General features: G+C 32.4%; 3 pseudogenes; 1 reads left to right on the top strand and 2 right to left on the bottom strand.

The window, feature by feature from the left end:
* The first annotated feature begins 1,006 nt into the window (after nucleotides 1-1,006).
* On the top strand, nucleotides 1,007-2,063 carry LOC149223379 (uncharacterized; annotated as a pseudogene).
* A 2,043-nt stretch (nucleotides 2,064-4,106) lies between these two features.
* On the bottom strand, nucleotides 4,107-4,781 carry LOC149223378 (phosphoglucomutase, cytoplasmic pseudogene; annotated as a pseudogene).
* A 663-nt stretch (nucleotides 4,782-5,444) lies between these two features.
* On the bottom strand, nucleotides 5,445-5,972 carry LOC149223377 (subtilisin-like protease SBT5.3 pseudogene; annotated as a pseudogene).
* Between the last annotated feature and the right edge of the window lie 20,811 nt (nucleotides 5,973-26,783).

Raw genomic sequence — 26,783 nt, 5'->3', positions numbered from 1 at the left:
GCTTTATTCAAGAATGATTTTTCCTCTACATGAGCATTCGATATATTCATGTCACTAACTACCGTTACATAACTAAATTATTCGTTACAAACTTATTCGTTACAAAACTATCTATACCTAAATTTACTAAATCAGCTAAATCGTTGTCAAACTAACACTCACTCTAGAAACGCCGCATGGTTTGATGTGAGAAACTGTTTTTTAAATTTATATGTTCTGCAGTTCATGATAATAATGTAATATTGAAGAACAAATTATTATATGCATGACAATTTCTTTGTTTTTCACTTTCAAAGAAGTCACATGCATAGCGGCTGATCTGATAATGTTAAAAAATATCGCATGATGGATCGTATAGTTTTTGTGCTTTGTTAAGATTAGAGATGGACTTGATTTTTATATGAAGGGTGAGTTTGATTTATGAATTAAAAGAAGAAATGAAATTAAGGATACAAAAAGAACTTTAATGATTTCATACTACAATTGGGTTGTCTAAGTCCTCCACACGATCATAATTTTTTGAGCTCCACGTATGTACTGACTTCACGTTCTGAATCTGCATTTTCTCTTGATCTGAATGGGTAGAGCCACTCTACTGATTGTTGTCACAAAAGGAGTAGGCAGTTTAAATACATGCGTATTTCGGAAATTTCTATGCATCTTTTTACATCTCCACCAAGTTGTGTTATTGACTACCTCTTTTCATTTGTTGCCATTTCTTTTAATTGTGTCTAAACATTTTGAGGACGTCGTTTTCTATGCTTTATGTATTATTGCAAGTGCTGCCATTCCACACTTTTTTTATGGTTGCGCTCTCGTGTTCTACAGTTAATGTAGTCTTACCTTTCGTCCCTGGTAGGTATGTTTATAGCATGTTAGATATAGGCTTGGTGCTATCTCTGTTAGTAGACGGGAAATACAGCAAAGGGATTATAACATTACACTGGGCATAATCGTTTACATGTCAATGATAACATATTTTTAATTGCTTGCTAACTTGCTAATTATGTGCTTCATTAGTTACAATGCACTCGGACGGAGAGAACCTTGCAAAGGTGGAAAATAAGTTAACAAGAAGGAAGCTCCAGTAAACCCTTCGAGAAATGGAACTACACTAGGGTCTAAAATGGCCACAGTTGCTATCTCTCGGTGAAATGATCCTTTATTTCCAGTTGCGAATGTAGGTACTAAACATTCAAGGACGAGGTCAAGTGCTATAGCACTAAATATGTGTCTTCACCATTCCAAACAACTTCAACGCAACCACCATTTTATGGGTCTTCAATGCCCAACATTCCATCTGTAACCCCAGCACAGGTTCAAGTTCTAAATTAGCAGGTCAAAAAGTGCACTCCATATAAAGCCCATTGATGTTTGTGTTTTTCTTCATACTATTTCCTCCTTATCTCTAGATTTATATTGCATCTTGTTTGTCTCATAGAGAATGTTGGTACAATTCAGTTTTAGTCATCAATGGATTGCTCTGTTAGGAGTTTTTCCAAAGGAACTAGAGAAACATGAGCTTCGTTTAGGCTCTCATAAATTCTCATATTTATTTGTATGTTATCCGTTGTTGAACTGAGGCATGTATATCAGAGAGTTGAAGCTTTCGGTAGACAGCTTGGAAAGGGAAAGAGACTTTTACTTTGCAAAGCTGAGCGGTATTCAAATAACTTGTCAAAAATTAGATATTGAAACATTACCTGTAAGTACAAATCTAACCAGAGTCATAGACATTTTTGTTAGTATATTTTCTCTGCACGAGTTACATGGAATGAAAAAAATCAGAGTTTGATACGTATAATTTTGAGCAGATAGTTTCAGCAATACAAAGGATTCTATATGTTGCGGATCATAGTCCACCTTTAATTACTGAGGCACAAACAATAATATAACAGTCATCCACTCCATCTGATGAAAACGATGAGAACAAGGCAAGGAGAGACATCAACAAACGTAAATCAGCAGGGACACCTGAGGTGGAAGATGCTATGAAGTCCAATCTTTCTCCTAGACAACGATGGAACTCATGTGAAGAGTTCAACAGTGTAGATATTTACTAGATTACTTCACCTTTGAAGAGGAAAACCTATCACCACTCGTATCATCATTGTAGAGAGACCTCTTGTTTCACTGAATGGAGATGGGCTGCAAGGATTGGGAAAAATTATGCTTTGAACAAACAATTTGTCATAAGCAAATCTTCTATTTTAAGTGTTCTAACGCAATTGCTGTCGATGAGACATTAGTATAGTGATATACTTATGCCAAATGGTTAACATGATTTTGAGATAGATTCATGATAGCCATTTATCAAATTTCGTGAGCTTAAATTCAATTGAAATCAAGACCCATGGTACTACCTTGCAGGTTCTCATAATAGATTTATAAGATAAAATTGCAGTCACTCAAAATATATTCTATTAATTGTTGAATGAGGAAATTACACACATATTTATACAATCAATAGTCTCAAGATAGGAATGCTATCTTAGACGTACAGTAGTGTGGTTGAGAGATTCTCTCAACCACACACTAAACTAGGAGAAACTATATTCTAGCTTATTCCTATTATGTAGGAACAAACTTCTCAAATAGAGAATTACAACCATAGACAAGTAGGAATTAATTATTTCCAACTCCCCCCCTTAATGACTACTTGTCATAATAGTCAAATCCACCACCATCACGCGAATTGCATGTACAAAACCTCCAAAAACACAATCTGCCGCCCTCGGACAGATCCACAACTTCTCTGATCCCGCGGATCCCCTCGAAGGTGAATTGGCGTGATCCTGAACGAAAAACCCGCGCCCATTGGCGCGATTAATGGCCTAACAGACGTGCCAGTTGGCCTTCCTGGCATTGCTGTTAGCGCGAAAAACGCCAATCCCCTTCTACTCAGAGAAAATCATCTGAGTCTGAGCCAGGTGTTCTGCAGTCCACCTGCTCCTACGAGCACAAAGCTCTCGTGTACACACAGCCACAAAGGCACTTTAAGCCACACAGGCAATTCCGCCACACAGGCAAGCTAGCTTCAAAAGGCACTTCAGCCTCAAAGACCATATAGATGGTTTCTGGCTCACCACCAACCATTCAGCCACAAAGGCACTTCAGTCACAAAGACTATATAGATGGTTTCTGGCTCACCACCAACCATTCAGCCACAAAGGCACTTCAGTCACAAAAATTATATAGATGGTTTCTGGCTCACCATCAACCCTCACATTCGGTGACAAAAGATGGTTTCAGGCTCACCACCAACCATAAACCATTACAAAGTGGTTTTAAGATCACCACGAACTTTCAGATGCTTTTAAAAATCTTACATCTGATTTCACATTTTTGGAGTTTCTCGGTACATACAATGACTACTACAATAACATGCTAGGGAGTCTATTCCACTAACTCAAACAAACATCTACTTTGTTGTCCACCATAAACATTGTCGCTGCTCCTTTACCTCATCTGTGAGGGGTCCACTGATAAAAAAACCGGAACATAGGCACTCACAGCCACACGAAGAGAACACAATTTTCCCTTCAAGAACAATAATCCAGGACTACACGGTCCAATTCTCTTGGCATTGCAACATAATGCCACTTCCTTCACAGTATCAAGGCTAGCCATTGTTTTCAAGCATACTGCTTCATGCTTGCTAACAATCTGCAACACGATCTCGATCATCCTCTAATCTCTGATGTAGCTCCAATTGATGTCGTTTTCATTGTCATGTGTTCACCATTCCCTGCAAATTTTCTTAGTGTTGGAATGACCAGTTCCAACACACTCAGCATTGTGACAATAGTTGGTCATACTACTATCACTTAAATTACAACTAGTTTCATTGTCATGACAATTAATCAATATATTGCAACATCATCAGAGAATTAAAAAATACATTTCAACAAGCAGCTCCAACATGGGCGCTCACTGCCTTCCAGCATGCAGATTTTGACACCGTTCACCTCTCAATTACCAGATCTTTGATGTTCGACCTAGAGCGCCATCGCAATTTTCGACCCACCATTACCAGGACTGCTGACTGTTCGGCATCACCGCCGGCTCCCAACCACAACAGATCACTGGTCTGTTAGCAAGTACTACTAACACGCCACTTGTGAATCACGTCCGATCTTGGTGGAATCCGCTTCATATTGCTCAATATACAACTGAATGGTCGCACCTACAAATCCAGTACCAGAAAGCCAGAATACCAGTCGAGATCCATCTTCAAAAAGATAGCATACACCCTGGTGTTTGGAAACTGAACCATCAACCGGATCTTTGTATTCAAATTCATCGGCATCCACGACACCAGCACCTGCATCAACATTTTCATAGTCATAACGTGTATAATAGTGGCGACCATAAGAAGCCCAATGGTTACGGACTATGTCCTCTACAGTGACAAGCTTCCCGCCATCAAGGTTATCCTTATTTTTGTAAGCTAGAATTGAAAGACATGCTAAAACTGCCCAGACTCCATCCTTCTCTTGGATATGGTCAGAACCAGTGCCGAAACTCTCTTCACCACAAACAGAATACATTCCAGCATCCATTAAATTTCCCAGAAACTTCCAGCCAATGGGCACCTCAAAAAAACCTAAGATTAAGACTTTTTGCAACTACATCAAGTGCAGCTGATGTTGGCATGCTTCTTGCAACACCTTTCAATCCAGAGCTGAAGTATGGAATGGCTTCAACTGCATTTGCTGCAATGATGGCAACAGAATCTGATGGAGTCACAAAAAACCTCTTGCCAAGAACCATATTACGATCTGCATTTGGAGCGCAATTTATTAATGAGCTCTCACTAGCAGACAGCTCCTCCGTGAAGGCACGACCGACAGCCACAGGTTCTCGGCCTCAAACAAATACAGGCAGCCGCATAAAGTGGATCCAATTACCAATCGTCGGGGCGTCGTAGCCGCAGAGCTGATCTCCCATCGAAAGGTGCAGCGAACCAATCGTGCTTGAATACACGATTGCAGAATGGCAAATGCGTCACGCCTCATGCAAATCCTCCACAGGCAGATCACCAGATCCACGCTTCCTTTGCAGAAATTTTGCCAAAGCAACAGCCTTGTTTGTTGCAACTGGCCCACCTGGATGAGCAACTCTGAGACTGGACTACGGTTTGTCGGGTTTGGGAGAACTGGAAGTTTGGGCGAGAGATGAAAAGCGGCTACGGCACAACGCTCGGCGATCTTCCTCTGATAAGGTCTCCATCTGCCCTGAGGCGTTGGCTATGTCTATCACGTTGTTGTTGTTCATTGTCAGGAAGCAAATGAGCCGAATCGAATCATACGAGCTTTTCGCTGTCCTCAATTCTTCCCTCCCCAACTAACACATCATCTAAGAATCTCAGATCATCGTCTCCACACTCACCGCACCAGATCCGAAGAGGATTCACCAGATCGACACAGATGAATCTCCATGGTTCACGCAGCACACCAGCAGATCCCCTTCCATCGAGAAGGAACACGACCCAGACCCTCGTCATTGAAACTAGCAGCTCCAGGCCATACCCCTGAATCAACGTTAGCGATGATAACATCTTCTCCAAAATTTGTTTTTCTCCAGAGTGAATGTGCAGGAATTTGTTCATTGTGAATTTCTAAGTCGAGGAATCCCCATGAACGCGTTGTGTGCAGACTTCTTACTCGGTTTACAAATACAGATAATACATGCGGGTGTTTTGAGAGAGAGAGTGCTTGATCTTCTTCAAGATTAGCAGCAAAACCGTTCATGCTTCTTGTGTATGAGTAGAAAATGGCATCCTTCGCTGCATCTTTGCTTCCTAATACTGGTGCCAAAAGTTCATGATGAGAATCAGCTACCAGTTGGTGCTCCAGAGTCTCATCATGCTGTCCTCCCAGGTACACCACATAAGACTGTTTAGTGCCCAAGGCCGAATGTATGAATGATAATGAGCACAGTAGTATAATGAAAATTGCTCTCTCTGCCATGGCGCCAAAGGGGAATGTTGCACAGCTCAACACACTCACGGAAACTATTCAAGGCACCACTTCGGCCTTCTTGCACCAGCACTCATAGGGGTTCAAGCTGCCACTGACAGAGTTGTTGTGCCCATTACTAAACAATGACCAACTATGGGTTCCAGTGCTCAAATCGGAAATGAAACCAACAGACTAACGTTGCACCATAACTCAACTTCTCGGTAGCACTCCACAACCACCAGGACGCGTCTGTAGCTCTCCATGACATTGTTGTAATTTCCAACCTCCTGCATTACAAAACTCCTCACGAGAAACGAATCCAAACTTCATGAGCAGATCCCTAATCTCCGCAACATAATCTCCTCACGGCCTAGCAGGTCCATACGACCCTCAGCGACTCTCGGTTAATTGCCACGATCTGCTCCACGCTCTGCTCCACAGATCCACTGCTTTTGATCTGATCCTGCCTCCTTCACGGCTAGGTCGAAGGCAACTCCCCACCGCCGATGCAAAAGATGCCAAACAGATTATTTAAATCTCTACGCAGATAAACCGCGATCCACTACGAGCACGCGGTTGATTCGCTGCAGCCTCACGGTCTCCACCTCCACTGCAGTCTCAAGGTCTCCACCTCCACGTAGATCGATGAAGAAAACAGATTCACCACACTGCCACTGTGCTTTCCAGGGAGCTGGTTGCCAATGCAACCTCCACATTGTATAATCGATGGTGGACAAACTCAAAAACTAAAAACAAATATTTCTCAATTATCTCCCTCACCCCAGGAAGGGCCAAGCCCAGGAGGGGCGAGGCCCTCATGGGCTCTGATACCAAGATAAAATTGCAGTCACTCAAAATATATTCTATTAGTTGTTGAATGAGGAAATTACACACATATTTATACAATCAATAGTCTCAAGATAGGAATGTTATCTTAGACGTACAATAGTGTGGTTGAGAGATTCTCTCAACCACACACTAAACTAGGAGAAACTATATTGTAGCTTATTCCTATTATGTAGGAACAAACTCCTCAAATAGAGAATTACAACCATAGACAAGTAGGAATTAATTATTTCCAACTTTATATTCTTCTAGGTCCTAATTGATTTTTTAATAAAATATATTGATGTTTTCTTGGGGATTTGTTAACCTTTAAATCTCCCTTGCAATAGGTATTTTTTCTATTTTCTGGCAACATTTCATCTACTGACTTCTATGAATAATTACTTGTAGCTGGTGAAGATACTAATAGCTATGATTATAGGTCCAATATGGAGGCCACATATCTGAAATTTAAAAATGATAATTTATTATTATAGAAATGTCAAGAAACATTGCTGATGATTTCTATTATAGAAATCTCTAGAAAACAGTTTTGTCATTATTTCCGGTAATTGACTTAGTGTAGTGGTATTAGTCAAATGCTTGTATGGATGCACGGGAACACATTTGCGTGCACATGTGACTAATTCTTGAACCATTTTATGCTACAAAATATTTGATATGATCAGTATGTGAAGACGCCGTTCCCTAAATTTTTGATATATAGATGGAACAAAAAATAATTACATGGTTCCTAATAGAAAAGCAAGCAAACTACCTTGAGCTATGTTCTTTATCTTGTCAGAACTGTTCAATCTATCTTCGCATGAGAGCTTTCAAACCGACCTGCACTATGATTTTATGTCGTACTCGTACTCGCTATGAAAGAAAAGAAAACTCCCACAAACTCTCGTTAAGTGTATATTTCTATGATGATTATGCAATTTTATTTTTCATCTTAATGTTTTCAATGGTTTAAGGCTTAAAACATATATACTCATGTTGGTTTAGAGAATTCTATCTGAAGCTTCTGCTCGTTTGGATTCACGACACTAGCATTTTTGGGTATTCTATAGTGGTATAGTACCACTATAGTGTTATTCCATGAAAGATGCTTCCATTACTCATCTAGTTTGTGGACCAAACTAGGCCTTAATTCTAGGAGCACCCTGAGAGATTAAACTTGAGACGTTGCATTGGAAGCATTCTTAGCTAACCATTAGATAACTATTTCAAAGGGATTACTGCAATAAGATATTTGTGCATGGAGACCAGGAAAATGTTGCTGATCATGCATGTATCTTATCTTCTCAGTTGTTCTCAAGCACCACGCAGATATTCAGAACAACGAGCTGGTTAAATTTCAGTTTTGGGCAATTATCATAAAAGGCTTTACGAGTGCCTAGACTATTTGGTTACATAATTGGACGTAGGAAATTTAGTCTATTGCAATTTTTGGATGATTGCTTTCACAGTGAATGGTGGATTATTGCAGACAAAGATTTATTTATGTCTTTGTTTTTTGGTTGATTTTATAAAGCTCGTCTTCTCCATGCAAAAGAGCATGATTTATAATAACTTTCAACATATTTGGAGTATATATCATTTTTATTAGGTTTTAGTAGTGTTTATTAAATTTTAGTGAAATAAGGGATTTGATTCTTATCCTTTAAAAATTTATAACCCAAATTCTTGATTTTTTTATTAAGGCTATAACGGATTCATCTACTAATATTTTGTGCTTTTTTTTACACTTAATATTTTTAATAAAATAGCATTAATTGTGAATTTTGATTTTCTACTCTTTATAATAAAGGAAATGTTTTCATTATAAATCAATACATTATATATAAATTACTTGAAGGCAAGGGAATATTGACACTAAGTTTTCATAATGTAGATTTTTTTGAAAATAATTCTGGCAAGTTGTTGCTCCAACTTGTTGCTCCAACACTACATTTATTGTGAATTTTAATTCTCTTCTCTTTCTAATAAAAGAAATACATTATAAATCAATACATTATAAACCAATACATTATACATCAATAATGTGAAGGAAATATTGATAAAGTTTCATAACTTAGATATTCTTTTAAACAATTCTTGCAAGTTGTTGTTCTAAAACAAGATTACATTTATTATGAATTTTAATTTTCTGCTCTCTTTAATAAAGTAAAAGTTGTCATTATAAGTCAATACATTATATGTCAATAACTCTAAAGCAATATTGATAATAAAATTTCATAAGCTAAAATGCACTATTTACATCCTCTTTCTCTTTCTATGTTAGAAAACCTAAGGTACCCAGCAATGAATATTGTGTCAATGAGGCTCAACCACCCTAGGAAGGAAGTGGTGGAGTACATGCTAGATTTGGATTCTTATATGTCGAGCATGCATCAGTAAAGCAAACTTTTTCCACATAGTGTTTGAAAAATATTTGAAAATATCTAAAACTATATAATATTTTATTGACTAAAATATAAATAAAATTTATAATGTAAATAGAGAAATAATATCTATAATTTTCAAATTTAAGTAAAATTTTTAATATATATATATATATATCTATATATATATTTATTTATTTTGATTGGAACTAGATAAATAGGAAACTGTTTTCTAATAACTTAATCTAAATCCACAATACATAAATTAAATATGTTCCCACACAAATGACCATTTTCAATCTTGAAATGATTCTAAATCTTCTAATCTCTACTTCTAAAAACTTTTGATAAACAATACAAAATTATGAATCAATATAGAAAAAATTATATCCTTGTTTATCACTTGTTTGTTTATGGGTCATGTATATAAAGGCAATATATATAGTTATATTTCACAGTCATTTCAATGATTATCAAGGGTTTAAAAAAGAAATATGCTAGAATAATTCAAAATTTCTATAATCATTAAATTATTAAAAGAGAATAAATTAATAAACATTATATTTCATTTTTAGGAAATTTTTCCCACAATAAATGTGATTTTGTTGAAAGTGAACATGGAAAATTTTCCATAACTATAATAGAAGGAAGAACAAAAAATTAGATTGGTTAAACTATTTTATGAGTAGTACATAAAATGAAAGAAAATAAAGATGTCTTTGAGCTTATTAAATTTGACACAAAAGTTCACTTAGTTGTATTTTATGTAAAAGTACACATAGAGAAAAAAAAAAGAGTTAGACGAAATATTGAAAAACAAGACTAGAATAAAGTTAAAACATAAGAATAAGGAAAAACTTACTAATATAAGATTTGAAACTTAATTCCATAGTGGTATTGGTATCTGAATGGTATTATGGCTAATTCTATTTCGGGTGGTAGTCATGAGCGTAAGAAATTTCACCTGTCTAAGATGTCCAAGATAACTCTCCCAAAGATCATGGGGGATGGCAAATTCTAGACCTACGTGGTTTTGGATGGGTGTTATTAATCAAGTCTCTATGGAAACATGGAGTCTCGTCATAAGAAAAATACATAAACAAAGTCTGGTCATAAGACAAAAATACATAAAGAACCATGATTTCATACACTCGTTCCGAAGCTATTACAAATGGATCAGCTTCCAAAAATTCTCTAAGATCTTCCTACAACACCTTGTTTGGAACATTGGATCAGGCCACAACATTCTCATTTCAATCGACCACATTTTAGGTGCTAGCAATGAAGATAGGTTCCCAGAGAAACTTATACATACTCTAAATAGAATAGGAATATACTTCTGGTGTCAAACCATTTCACTATGGAGGGGTCCATACCCTCGTTGGAAGAGCGCACATGAATTGGGTCTATATCGACATTGGGACTCGGAATGTGATGGACACTAAGAGGAACCGGGATCTAGTATATTTAACTGAACTTTAAAAATATTAAATTATACTAAATAGTATTGAAATTAAATGAATAGTGAATTCAATTAAATAATATTTTTAGTCCAAAGAAATTATGTCTAGAGGAGCTTTCATATATACTTAGTCATGTCTAGAATTGGACTACATGACCTGTGGAGACCAAATCTCCCCACATTATTATTTTAATATTTATAATATTACATATCATAGTTCATACAAACATTTTCTAACATCATATTAGAGGAAGTCATTTTGCTAAAAATATTTGCATTATAAAAAATGGATAATAAAGCCATGGTTGGGTTGATTTACAATATTTTCAAAGAAATATGTATAATTAAAGTAATTTAAAACCACTTGAATATTCATCCTAACTAATACACTTTAATATCAGTCATATATTGATATATGAATGGCCATGGTAATGAATATGTGCATGTAAAAAAGATTTTGTAAATAAAAATAAACAATTCAATTACATCTGACAAGTGTTGATGAGTAATATAAAATTCATATATAACATTTAAAAATTATTCATAATAATAAAAAAATCCAAATCTTTCTACTAATATTCATATCAAATTTAGGAAATAAACTGAACTATTGAACTATTACAATACTATAGATAGAAGTTAAATAGAATCAGCTATGTTAACATTTCTTTTCCTGATTTACTTTATTGGAAGTGAATTTCTTTTATTTCAGTAAACCATTCCAAACATAAACTTAAGATCTAAGTGATTATACAGAGGATATAGACGAACCTTGACAGATGAGAGAAGTATAACAAAACCTCAATTTCTGGGATGGAGAAATTAGAATGAAACTAGTCCGAGAAAAAAATGATATTCACTTTAAACAACAGTAAACTAATTGGTACACAATAATATGTAAATGTATATACTAATTATAATTTTGCAACGTAAATGCTTAATAGATCGTTATAAGTCGTTGATAAATCTAAGAGGTAAAAATATAAATGAATAATTCATGATTGGATTAGTAGCATGTCGATCAGCGCCCGTCCTCTGAGGTATTATGAAATCATGCGGTTTTCTTCAACAATCCTTTGGCCTGGACAAGGATCCCTTGTCAATCCTTCAACTGCAAAATCCAGAAGACTATCCACACCCAGCCAATCTGCTGCCTGCAATGCAAATACAAATATTGCAATCCATGTGAAAAAGAATAACATTGGGCACCTGCAATGCAAATGCTACTTTATCCATAAGAAAGAAGAAAGAAGAAACGACCAATACTTACCTTTATTAGATTCAATAACATGTCAATATCGACATTGGTGATGAAATTCAGATCCCATGTCCTCATAACGTTGGTAGGTTAAGAAGAGTTGCGTACATGGTACTCTACGTATTCAAACATTTTTTCTAGGGTTTGTTTTGATAAAGTGCTAACAGGCATCACCTGATGAGGTAATTGGTCTTCTCCTACAATTTGTATTATATTTTTTATGACCTTCGATTCAAATGCCACTTCTTTATCCACCGTAATTATGTGACCATCACCACTCCTCAATGTCACTTTTACGTCCTCGTTATAATTTTCCATTGGAATGGTACAGGGTGCACAGCTACGATAACGGTATCAATTATCATACATAAAAAAATTAAGTTATAAAATTCAACGATAAATTTCTGGCTGATATATAACAAAGGATTAAAAATCCGACAACAAAGGTTCAAACTCAAATAATGAAAAATATTGCGTATTACTCCACCGAACCTTGTTAAACCAGGAGAGAAGAGTTTTTGTAAAAGCTGAAGATGAAGTGTGAAAGGTTCTGTCTCGCTTGTTTGCAATAGACAACAGTGATTAACAGAGAGCGGCAACCGAAAATATTGTAGTGGTGCAATAAGAGCACGTGCATGCAAACCGTAATTTGATTTTGTGTTGGCCAAGTAAGACTCTATGATATATATATATACTTATTCCCACTTTCTTTTTTAATATTATGTGCACACCGACGTTACTATATAGCTTTTTGATTATTATGAGACCGACTTTATTATGTACTATTTACTATTAGTTTCATATATTTGTTCGAAGCCAGATATATATTTCAATTATATTAATAATAATACACTCTATTATACATCTTTAACTTATTATTATTTGTTATTTAAAAATAATTTTAACAATGATTATATATATATATAATTATATATATATATATATATATATATATATATATATATATATATATATATATAAAATAATTAAGATAAGAAGTGCAAGTAATATTATCTTGTAAATAAGATATTATAAATAATGTATTTTCCTAACAAATAATTTTACCACTATTTTTTTTGATTATATGAGAATTTGTGATCTGAATTTATATCATGAAAAACATAACACAGAATTTTAGATAGTCAAAAAAAAAAAAAACACAAAGTAATAATATACTAGCTCAATGGTGGAAGAACATACATGTATTAGTAGAAAATCACTCTTTTGGCTTTTTCAATTAAAATTATAATTGGTAATTAAATCCAATTATGTATATATTTATTCTTAATTCTAAAATTAGTGATTATCAAAAACACAGAAAGTCAAATTATTTTTGTAATTGACTTCAGAAGTCCAATGATCATGTATGCCAATGTTGGAATTGCCTTTTTGCCTCTCTTTTTCATCTTTTAGCTTTTGTTGCCCACCTCACGCACTGGATCCTCTTTGTCTCTCTGAGTGAGCCACTTATTTCCCAACCTTGATTTAGCTAGTAAATTCAAAAAGATATTGAAAATGATAACTAATATTATTTTACACGGACTTAGGCAAACTTAATGTTGGAGTTTCCATTTCCCTCTCTTTTTCATCTTTTAGCTTTTCTTGCCCACCTCAGTTGCAGGATGTTGCCTCTACCTTCTTTAGTGATTTCCTCTTCCTTATCACCCAAAGTTATTCATTTGATTGCCCAACATTGCTTTAGCTAGTAAATTCAACAAATATTGAATATCCTAAGTAATAATTATTTGATAGCGACTAAGTTGAGCTTTGTAGTTTTCAAGACATTATAAGTTGCAATGGTTTAAACAAGTGACCAAACTCCAACTAGAAGACTTATATTCAGGGTTTGGAAGTAGTCTAACGGATTATCTTATATTTGATATGTTTTCTTCCAACAAAATTGTAATGTTTGACCTTTTCAATGGCCATGAACCTTCCTATGATCATACAACTTTAAACCTAACTCTAAATGTTTCCATGTAAAATATCACATGCATGAAAATTATGAGAGTGAAAGCCGAGTACCTTTTGACAAGAGAAATTGATCTCTTCCTAAAGGAAATATGTAAGGATTTACATCTCTTAACTTATAAGTATAATTTTAAAATCCTCTATAATAATTTTACTACAAGCAACAAGTCCTCTACTCAAGTCCCATATGAAACAATTACCAAGTCGTCTACCAAATTTTCAAACAAAAAGAATAATGGAACTATGATAACGATTGTAAAATTCCTAGAAAATGAATTAGCAGTGCTGGTAACACAAAATTCTTATTAAAAGATAGAAATAACATTATATAACTAGAAATTAGAAATCAATACTAGTTATTGCACCTCCCTCAGTCTAACCATAAAAAGATATGAAGGAAAATAATTAATAAGAATAAATAAAATCATTTGATTCCTTTGAAAAAATGCATCATTTACCTTAAAAATATATATCATGCTGCAAATACTATGGACACCATTTTGAATGCCCATATATAGGACGATATATTTTCTTTTGAAGACATTGAATTTGGGGTTAAGCATCTCACTAATGGGAAAACTAATGTCATTGAAGGCCACCAAGCTAAATTTTTTAAAATGGGAGAATCTATCCCCATCATCAACATACAGAAACCCTTTAATTTTGAATTGAAGCAAGAATTAATTATTTCTTGGATGCAAAGCCTTATTTTTCATATCTTTAAGAGAGGGTATGAAAGCATTCCCTCTAATTATAGGACGATTATGATTAGCCATGATTTTTAGAAGTTGTACATGCTTCTTTTGGAAGGTAAGAATATACTTTGGGTTCAAAGCTAATGTAAAAGAGCTAAGTTCATATGTTTGTTACATGCTTCTTTTGGAAAGTAAGAATAGACTTTGGGTTCAAAGATAATGTAAAATATCTAAGGCCATATGTTTGTTACGCAAAGGATATTAGTACAACGACACCCATATTTATTATTGAAAATATCCTAATCACAACAATATCGGCATTCCAAGCATCCCCTAGAAAAACCCTTTGATATGGTTTAACATGTGCTCTTCATCCTCCATGTTTATAAGCTTCTTTTGGGCATAAGGCTAGGTTATTCTTCTTAACCATGTTCATGGCCCCAAGCGTGATACCTAGTTCTCAAAAATTCCCTCTAATAAACCAAATATCCCATACAAAGATCATAATTCATGTTTGAAGACATCATTCATGGTTCATGAGACTTAAAAGGTACCTTTAAATCCTAAAACTATGGTTAAAGATGAATAACTCTTTCTAGAAATCAAAACATCCCTATAATGCCCATATTTAGATATTTTCATGAATGAAAATAATTTCTATAATTTTTCTTAAAACCAAAATATCTTTTTTAATCATTGTTTCATCTTTTCATTAACATATTTTACAGTGATAATATTATGAAGTGATAAAACAATATTTCATGTTTAAATTGTAGTCCACAGAATATTAAGTTGGAAACTCATATTGTAGTGCTTGACATTTTATATAATATAATTTATGGTTGAAATTATTTATAGTTGCACGTGATATTATTTAGTATTGTAATTAACATACGTAAGATTGTGCTTTCATAGCAGATGAATATGCATATTGTATGACATTTTTTTGATTTAGTCACAAAATCATACTAATTAATTTGTGTTGATCAATAATGAACACATAAAATCAATATAAAACTACTAAATTAGTAGTTCATATTGATTAATGATGAACACAAATAAAACAAATACACGACTAAATTAGTCGTTTATAATGATTCTTAATGAAAGAAAATGAAATGAATATAAACTACTAAAATAGTCATTTATATAATGAATATGAAATACCAAAAAGTATAAATTACTATTACAAATGGTAAATTTGCGATTACAAATGAGGACTAAATTTTGCATTAATATGACTATGAGTGATTAATTTTCAGTATGTTATTTCTTTCATCGTTAAATGGTTTCAAATGGTGACTAAAATTTGTATATATATGACTATTTGTAGCTAATTTACAGTATCTTATAACATGACCAACATTTTGGTCATATTTCTTTGGTCATTAATTGGTTTTCTCGGGCGATCATATAGTAATATATTTCTTTATATATTTGGTCATTAATTATGGCAATTAATAACTAAATCGTTCACTAAATTAATGACCAAATATATGACTAAATATAATACTAGACAATATAATTCAGCAACTAATAAATGACTAAACTAAAAACGACTAAAAGTTGGTCACGCTATAAGGTACTGTAAATTAGCTACTATTGGTCACTGAATGAAAAATGGTCATTTATATGCAAATTTTAGTAATTTTTTTAGTAACTAATTAGCCATTTTCTACTAGTAATATAATACCATATTCGATGTTACAAATAATGTCATCTATGGCAATATTTTTAAGGGCTAGGGAAAAATTAAGCCCATTATGGAGGAGGACAAAACTAGAGAATATCTAAACTCGATAGATTAATAACACTTAAAAAAACAAGAGAATAATTCATAAAATTATTATTATTATTAACCCTTTTAAAAACATGATAATTATTATTATTACTATTTAAAATGATAATATTGTTATTGTTAAGCTTAATAACATTATTAAGTTTGTTATTATTATTATGCATAGAAGAGTTTCTAATTAAACCTATATGAGCAATTTTTATAGTAACTAGAATTAGGGGGGTATTAGAGGGAAATTTATTAGAAATTGAATTAAGGCCCTCACTATTGATATTAATAAAATAATTAGCGGATGAGGGGGTCCCAAAAAGGGAACCAGGGGAAAAATGATGTCAAGGAAGAAAGCTTTAGGTGGAGGCTGAGTTAAGGAAGAACGCATCACTAGAAGGGTTCAATCAGGACATAGGATCAATTAAAGGGGAGGATGTAATAGGAGTATAGGTCGAGGTCGAGCTAAAATAAGAGGTCTGGTTAAGGGAAACATATTTTCTCAAAGGTTTGGAACAGGACGGAGGATTAATCAATGGAGTGGATGCCAATGGAGCAGAGGTCAAAGGGGCAAAGGTCAAGGATGAGTTAGGAGGAAAGGCAGGGTTAAGAAGGACAACATCACTGCAAGGGTTTAGAGGATTAATCAAAGGGGAGGATGTAAAGGGAGAAGGGGTTGATGGAGTAGAAGCTGCCAGGGCTGAGGCTGAGTTTTGAGGGGAGAAAAAAGAAGCAACGAGAAGAATGAAGAACAACGTTGAAACTTGCAAACCTTGGATGGGTGATAGGAACATCTGAACTTGCAATATAAACACTAGAATCAAGTGCAATATAGGAACCACGATCTACAGGTTTTACAAAATGAGAATCAAGAACTAAACTCAATGAGAGAGATCTATCGACGGAGCTCGAGAGCATAAAATTGCTGAGACGAAGATTCAAACTTGAGCGAAAGTAGAAATATTCATAGCAACCAAATATTATGAAAGAGAAAGTTAGATAAACTTTGGAGATTGTGCAGATGCAGAAGCTTGAGGAAGCGTAGTCAATTTCAGACTCGGATTCAAAAGGAATGCAATTCGGAGGCACTAAAGAATGCTAAGGACATGTCGACTTTGAAATCTGCCTGCAGACCCACGAGTTAAGAGCATCAGATTGTTCCTCACTCATGATGTGTCATGCTTGATTATATGAGGTTCGATAATTAGAGAACTGCGAGACGCCACTCTGCTTCGTCTCGAATTTTGTCGAATCCTTATTTTTTGAAATCTATTCTAAACAAAGAGCCTTCACACTTGAACCACCATCGATTTCTCCACAGAGAAAAAAAAAAACGCCATTCGCCATATCCAAATGAAGATAAAATAGCTTGCCAGAATGAAAATCAAGATCTGTGAGATCTAATTAAGGGCACACTAGTTTTAAGAAAAATAAACTTGTTTCTATAATTGTTTAGATGATGATTGATATGCATGAAGACCATAATTACTAATGCAACCCTAGATATTTTTAGAAACGTAAGATCGTATTTTTTCTTACAAACTTGTTGTCGATTCCATTCAAAATGACAAGCCTTATCAACCAATTCACTTTCATGTAGGGTTATAATGTTAGATATTAAACTTCTGTGATCTATATTGTAAATAAGAATGTCTTTTAGTTCGTTTTTTCTAACCAACTAATGTGGTTCATCCTCAGGAGAAAGGTGAAAAAATGAGTCGATCCTAAGGAGTAAATAGCAAGGATGCATCACGGTCCAGATATAGCCATTACAAATTAGCCTTTAAAAGGAGTTAATTAGTTATTAAATGAATTAAAATAATATTTAGTTATAAGTTAGTTGTTAGGAATTAGATATTCAAATATCTAAAAACTAGTTTTTCTATGTTTATTTTATTTATATATATTAAAAATAATTGTAATAAAATTATAAGGGAAATAGTCGTTGGTAAATCAATTACTATTTTAATTAGAATGATATTTATTTATAATTATATAAATATATATATATATATATATATATATATATATATATACTAAAATAATAAAATGATAAGGGCTAAAAATTGAATAGCAAGAATTAGAATAATTAATAGAAAAAAAATTAATAATTATATTAATTAAAATTGTATTATTTTAATTATTAATGAGAATTCCAATATAAGAAAAAACATTAAAATGAGCCACAATTCTTATTGAAATTGAATACGAAAAAACAAAGGGAGAATGAAATAGGGGGTAGAATCAAGAAGAGAGGATCAGATTCCAACTCTTACTTAATCTCTAACCATCAGCCCTGTTGAGATTGATTACATTCTTCTCAATCTTCAGAGACTCTCTAAGCTTCCTATGATGGAAGTGATCAACCCTAGAAATGCCTTTGGAATCGTCGATGCATACATCATGCTTGTATTTTTTTACATGTTCAGCTAGAGCTTATGAGAAGGAATGATTGTCCCTAATATCTACTATATGGTCTTGGATTCTCTGGCTAATGGAGCGACTAGTTTCTCCAATGTTCGGAACCCCACTAGAGCAAGGGATCAAGTATGATATATATATATATATATATATATATATATATATATATATATATATATATCCACTTTCTTTTTTAATATTATGTGCACACCGACATTATTATATAGCTTTTTTATTATTATTAGACCGACTTTATTATGTAGTATTTACTATTAGTTTCATATATTTGTTCGAAGCCATATATATATTTCAATTATATTAATAATAATACACTCTATTATATATCTTTAACTTCTTATTATTATTATTTGTTATTTAAAAATAATTTTAACAATGATTATATATATATAATAATTAAGATAAGAAGTGAAAGTAATATTATCTTGTAAATAAGATATTATAAATAATGTATTTTCCTAACAAATAATTTAACCACTATTTTTTTTTTTATTATTATATGAGAACTTGTGATCTGAATTTATATCATGAAAAACATAACACAGAATTTTAGATAGTCAAAAAATAAATAAAAAATAAAACACAAATTAATAATATACTAGTTCAATGGTGGAAGAACATACATGTATTAGTAGAAAATCACTCTCTTGTCTTTTAGTAGAAAATCACTCTCTTGGCTTTTTCTATTAAAATTATCATTGGTAATTAAATTCAATGATGTATATATTTATTCTTAATTCTAAAATTAGTGATTATCAAAAACACAAAAAGTCAAATTATTTTAGTAATTGACTTCAGAAGTCCAATGATCATGTATGCCAATGTTGGAATTGCCTTTTTGCCTCTCTTTTTCATCTTTTAGCTTTTGTTGCCCACCTCACGCACTGGATCCTCTTTGTCTCTCTGAGTGAGCCACTTATTTCCCAACCTTGATTTAGCTAGTAAATTCAAAAAGATATTGAAAATGATAACTAATATTATTTTACACGGACTTAGGAAAACTTAATGTTGGAGTTTCCATTTCCCTCTCTTTTTCATCTTTTAGCTTTTCTTGCCCACCTCAGCTGCAGGATGTTGCCTCTACCTTCTTTAGTGATTTCCTCTTCCTTATCACCCAAAGTTATTCATTTGATTGCCCAACATTGCTTTAGCTAGTAAATTCAACAAATATTGAATATCCTAAGTAATAATTATTTGATAGCGACTGAGTTAAGCTTTGTAGTTTTCAAGACATTATAATTTGCGATGGTTTAAACAATTGACCAAACTCCAACTAGAAGACTTATATTCAGGGTTTGGAAGTAGTCTAACGGATTATCTTATATTTGATATGTTTTCTTCCAACAAAATTGTAATGTTTGACCTTTTCAATGGCCATGAACCTTCCTATGATCATACAACTTTAAACCTAACTCCAAATGTTTCCATGTAAAATATCACATGCATGAAAATTATGAGAGTGAAAGCCGACTACCTTTTGACAAGAGAAATTGATCTCTTCCTAAAGGAAATATGTAAGGATTTACATCTCTTAACTTATAAGTATAATTTTAAAATCCTCTATAATAATTTTACTACAATCAACAAGTCCACTACTCAAGTCCTATATGAAACAATTACCAAGTCGTCTACCAAATTGTCAAACAAAAAGAATAATGGAACTATGATAACGATTGTAAAATTCCTAGAAAATAAATTAGCAGTGTTGGTAACACAAAACTCTTATTAAAAGATAGAAATAACATTATATAACTAGAAATTAGAAATCAATACTAGTTATTGCACCTCCCTCAGTCTAACCATAAAAAGATATGAAGGAAAATTTTAATTAATAATAATAAATAAAATCATTTGATTCCTTTGAAAAAATGCATCATTTACCTTAAAAATATATATCATGCTGCAAATACTATGGACACCATTTTGAATGCCCATATATAGGACGATATATTTTCTTTTGAAGACATTGAATTTGGGGTTAAGCATCTAACTAATGGGAAAACTAATGTCATTGAAGGCCACCAAGATAAATTTTTTAAAATGGGAGAATCTATCCCCATCCTCAACATACAGAAACCCTTTAATTTTGAATTGAAGCAAGACTTAATTATTTCATGGATGCAAAGCCTTATTTTTCATATCTTTAAGAGAGGGTATGAAAACATTCCCTCTAATTATAGGACGATTATGATTACCCACGATTTTTAGAATTTGTACATGCTTCTTTTGGAAGGTAAGAATATACTTTGGGTTCAAAGCTAATGTAAAAGAGCTAAGTTCATATGTTTGTTACATGCTTCTTTTGGAAAGTAAGAATAGACTTTGGGTTCAAAGATAATGTAAAATACCTAAGGTTATATGTTTGTTACGCAAAGGACATTAGTACAATGACACCCATATTTATTGTTGAAAATATCCTAATCACAACAATATCTGCATTCCAAGCATCCCCTAGAAAAACCATTTGATATGGTTTAACGTGTGCTCTTCATCCTCCATGTTTATAAGCTTCTTTTGGGCATAAGGCTAGGTTATTCTTCTTAACCATGTTCATGGCCCCAAGCGTGATACCTAGTTCTCGAAAATCCCCTCTAATAAACCAAATATCTCATACAAAGATCATAATTCATGTTTGAAGGCATCATTCATGGTCCATGAGACTTAAAAGGTACCTTTAAATCCTAAACCTATGGTTAAAGATGAATAACTCTTTCTAGAAATCAAAACATCCCTATAATGCCCATATTCAGATATTTTCATGAATGAAAATAATTTCTATAATTTTTCTTAAAACCAAAATATCTTTTTTAATCATTGTTTCATCTTTTCATTAACATATTTTACAGCGATAATATTTTGAAGTGATAAAACAATATTTCATGTTTAAATTGTAGTCCACACAATATTAAGTTGGAAACTCATATTGTAGTACTTGACATTTTATATAATATAATTTATGGTTGAAATTATTTATAGTTGCACGTGATATTATTTAGTATTGTAATTAACATATGTAACATTATGTTTTCATAGCAGATGAATATGCACATTGTATGGCATTTTTTTGATTTAGTCACAAAATCATAATAATTAATTTGTGTCGATCAATAATGAACACATAAAATCAATATAAAACTACTAAATTAGTAGTTCATATTCATTAATGATGAACACAAATAAAATGAATACATGACTAAATTAGTCGTTTATAATGATTCTTAATGAAAGTAAATGAAATGAATATAAACTACTAAAATAATCATTTATATAATGAATATGAAATACCAAAAAATATAAATTACTATTACAAATGGTAAATTTTTTATTACAAATGAGGACTAAATTTTGCATTAATATGACTATGAGTGATTAATTTTCAGTATGTTATTTCTTTTGTCTTTAAATGGTTTCAAATGGTGACTAAAATTTGCATATATATGACTATTAGTAGCTAATTTACAGTATCTTATAACATGACCAACATTTTGGTCATATTTTTTTGGTCATTAATTGGTTTTCTTGGGCGATCATATAGTAATATATTTCTTTATATATTTGGTCATTAATTATGGCAATTAATGACTAAATCAATCACTAAATTAATGACCAAATATATGACTAAATATACTACTAGACAATAAAATTCAGCAACTAATAAATGACTAAGCTAAAAACAACTAAAAGTTGGTCACGCTATAAGGTACTGTAAATTAGCTACTATTGGTCACTGACTGAAAAATCGTCATTTATATGCAAATTTTAGTCATTTTTTAGTAACTAATAAGACATTTTCTACTAGTGATATAATACCATATTCAATGTTACAAATAATGTCTTCTATGGCAATATTTTTAAGGGCTAGGGAAAAATTAAGCCCATTATGGAGGAGGACAAAACTAGAGAAGATATAAACTCGATAGATTAATAACACTTAAAAAAACAGGAGAATAATTCATAAAATTATTATTATTATTAACCCTTTTAAAAACATGATAATTATTATTATTACTATTTAAAACGATAATATTGTTATTGTTAAGCTTAATAACATTATTAAGTTTGTTATTATTATTATGCATAGAAGAGTTTCTAATTAAACCTATATGAGAAATTTTTATAGTAACTAGAATTAGGGGGGTATTAGAGGCAAATTTATTAGAAATTGAATTAAGGCCCTCAATGTTGATATTAATAAAATAATTAGCGGATGAGGGGGTCCCAAAAAGGGAACCAAGGGAAAAATGATGTCAAGGAAGAAAGCTTTAGGTGGAGGTTGAGTTAAGGAAGAACGCATCACTAGAAGGGTTCAATCAGGACATAGGACCAATTAAAGGGGAGGATCTAATAGGAGTAGAGGTCGAGGTCGAGCAAAAAGAAGAGGTCTGGTTAAGGGAAACATATTTTCTCAAAGGTTTGGAATAGGACGGAGGATTAATCAATGGAGTGGATGCCAATGGAGTAGAGGTCAAAGGGGCAAAGGTCAAGGATGAGTTAGGAGGAAAGGCAGGGTTAAGAAGGACAACACAACTGCAAGGGTTTAGAGGATTAATCAAAGGGAAGGATGTAAAGGGAGAAGGGGTTGATGGAGTAGAGGCTGTCAGGGTTGAGGCTAAGTTTGAGGGGAGAAAAATGAAGCAACGAGAAGAATGAGGAACAACGTTGAAACTTGCAAACCTTCGATGGGTGATAGGAACATCTGAACTTGCAATCTAAACACTAGAATCAAGTGCAATATAGGAACCACGATCTACATGTTTTACAAAATGAGAATCAAGAACTAAACTCGATCAGTGAGATCTATCGACGAAGCTCGAGAGCATATAATTGCTGAGACGAAGATTCAAACTTGAGCAAAAGTATAAATATTCAGAGCAGCGACCAAATATTATGAAAGAGAAAGTTAGATAAACTTTGGAGATGGTGCAGATGCAGAAGCTTGAGGAAGCGTAGTCAATTTCATACTCAGATTCAAAAGGAATGCAATTCGGAGGCACTAAAGAATGCTAAGGACACGTCGACTTTGAAATCTTCCTGCAGACCCATGAGTTAAGAGCAGAAGATTGTTCCTCACTGATGATGTGCCATGTTTGATTAGATGAGGTTCGATAATTAGAGAACTGTGAGACGCCACTCTGCATCCTCTCGAATTTTGTCGAATCCTTATTTTTTGAAATATATTCCAAACAAAGAGCCTTCACACTTGAACCACCATCAATTTCTCCATAGAGAAAACAAAAAACACCATTCACCATATCCAAATGAAGATAAAATAGCTTGCGAGAATGAAAACCAAGATTTGTCATATCTAATTAAGGCCACACTAGTTTTAGGAAAATAAACTTGTTTCTAGAATTGTTTAGATGATGATTGATATGCGTGAAGACCATAATTATTGATGTAGCCCTAGATATTTTTATAAATGTAAGATTGTATTTTTCTTACAAACTTATTGTCGAGTCCATTCAAAATGACAAGCCTTATCAACCAATTCCCTTTCATGTAGTGTTATAATGTTAGATATTAGACTTTTTTGATCTATATTGTAAATAAGAACGTCTTTCTAATTAAAAACATTATTAGTATTTGTTTGTTGTTTCTAACCAACTAATGTGGTTCATCCTCAGGAGAAAGGTGAAAAAATGAGTCGATCCTAAGGAGTAAATAGAAAGGATGCATCAAGGCCCGGATATAGCCGTTACAAATTAGCCCTTAAAAATGAGTTAATTAGTTATTAAATGAATTAAAATAATATTTAGTTATAAGTTAGTTGTTAGGAATTAGATATTAAAATATCTAAAAACTAGTTTTTCTATGTTTATTTTATTTATATATATTAAAAATAATTGTAATAAAATTATAAGGGAAATAGTCGTTGGTAAATCAATTACTATTTTAATTAGAATGATATTTATTTATAATTATATAAATATATATATATATATATATATATATATATATATATATATATATATATACTAAAATAATAAAATGATAAGGGCTAAAAATTGAATAGCAAGAATTAGAATAATTAATAGAAAAAAAATTAATAATTTATTAATTAAAATTGTATTATTTTAATTATTAATGAGAATTCCAATATAAGAAAAAACATTAAAATGAGCCACAATTCTTATTGAAATTGAATATTAGAAAACAAAGGGAGGATGAAATAGGGGGTAGAATCAAGAAGAGAGGATCAGATTCCAACTCTTACTTAATTTTTAACCATCAGCCCTGTTAAGATTGATTACATTCTTCTCAATCTTCAGAGACTCTCTAAGCTTCCTATGATGGAAGTGATCAACCCTAGAAATGACTTTGGAATCGTCGATGCATACATCATGCTTGTATTTTTTTACATGTTCAGCTAGAGCTTATGAGAAGGAATGATTGTCCCTAATATCTACTATATGGTCTTGGATTCTCTGGTTAATGGAGCGACTAGTTTCTCCAATGTTCGGAACCCCACTAGAACAAGGGATCAAGTAGACTTCTTTCGTGTCTCTAGGGTGTACAGGGTCCTTAACAGATCTAAGATAATTTTAATGGTATTAAGAGGTTTCAACGAAGTAGAAAATTTATTCTTTTTAAGTATATGGGCAATCATGTTCGTGGTCCCTTGGATAAACAAAAGATGAACACTAGAGATGGGATCGACATGACAATTCCTAACTCTATACTCTTTTCAGGCTCTTTGAAAGGCTTCAAGTCCCTCAGTTCAACTATATCCATTATTTAAAAAAAAAATTAATAAGATGAGACTTATCATGCTCGAGGTGGTTCTCATCAGAAATTCTCAAAGCATAGAATGCAACAGTTCTAAGAACTCCAAATTTTTTCACTGGAAAATGATGAGAATTAGCAGGAAGATATTGTTTTATGTGAGTTTAATTTTTAAAAAATTATTAAGAAATGGAACCATCTTTCATTCTAGAGAGGAGGATGTCAAGGAAGGGTAGACACTCGTTGACCTCAACCTAAATCGTGAATTTGATGGAGTGTGATTGGGAATGGGAATTAATAAGGTTGAGAAACAAATCTAATTTCTTGCCACCATGATGCCAAATGACGCAAGTGTCATGAACAAACCTCTTCCTTTTTTCAGGGCGAAATTGAGTTGAGGCTAAAGCCTTGATCACAAAATCCTCCCTGAACAATTTAGCAACTATAGGAGAAATATGGGTTCCCATTGTAACCCCACATGTTCCAATTTAAATAATTTATAAACTATTTAGACTTCAATCAACATTGAACTCATGTAATATTCAAAAACTTAAATAAGAATCATTCATTACATATGTGTAGTATTACTTATTATTTTTTTTTAAATTGTATTATGATTCATAAAACTTTATAGTTAATTTTTAGTTAACAAATTCACTTATAAAGGTGTTTAATTTTTGTATATTTATATAAATTTCTGCTATAATTTTTGTATAATTATATAACTTTTGTCAAAAAAAAATCACAACCATAGAAAGCTTTACACAAAGAAAAGTATTCCTTTCACTTGAAATAAAAAAAGTAAAATAAAAAATAAAAATCCAACTCGCATCTCTAAGTTGAAAAAACTACACTTTGTATAAGTGTTATGGAAGAAACGTTGATCTTAAGGTTTTTGCATTTAGAAAAATTAGTTAAATTTTTAATTGATTGAAAACATAGATTTGTTAGATTATTTAAATAAAAAGATGCTTTAAAAAGTTTTATATTTTTAGATTACACAATAGGAAATAATAAATAATTTTTTTATTGCTTTCTAATTATAATTTCATAGTAATTAATTAATTTATTAAAGAAACGAAACCTTTTAATTAATCAAAAAAATAATAAATGAAAACTAAGAAAGCGTTGAAAATTAATTAAAATTAGAATATTAACTTAAAATGGTGGTTTAATGGATAAACTCTCAACATAGATAAGAATAGTCATTTTTCCTTGTTTGGAAAATCCATCATCTATTTTTCCTTTCATCTGTCAAAACATACAAACAA

This window comes from Pinus tabuliformis, chromosome Q (genome assembly GCF_031772625.1).
Source record: "Pinus tabuliformis cultivar Carrire ecotype Pingquan chromosome Q, CPIR1, whole genome shotgun sequence".
Taxonomy (NCBI): Eukaryota; Viridiplantae; Streptophyta; class Pinopsida; order Pinales; family Pinaceae; genus Pinus; species Pinus tabuliformis.
This window is presented reverse-complemented; position numbering and strand designations above follow the sequence as displayed.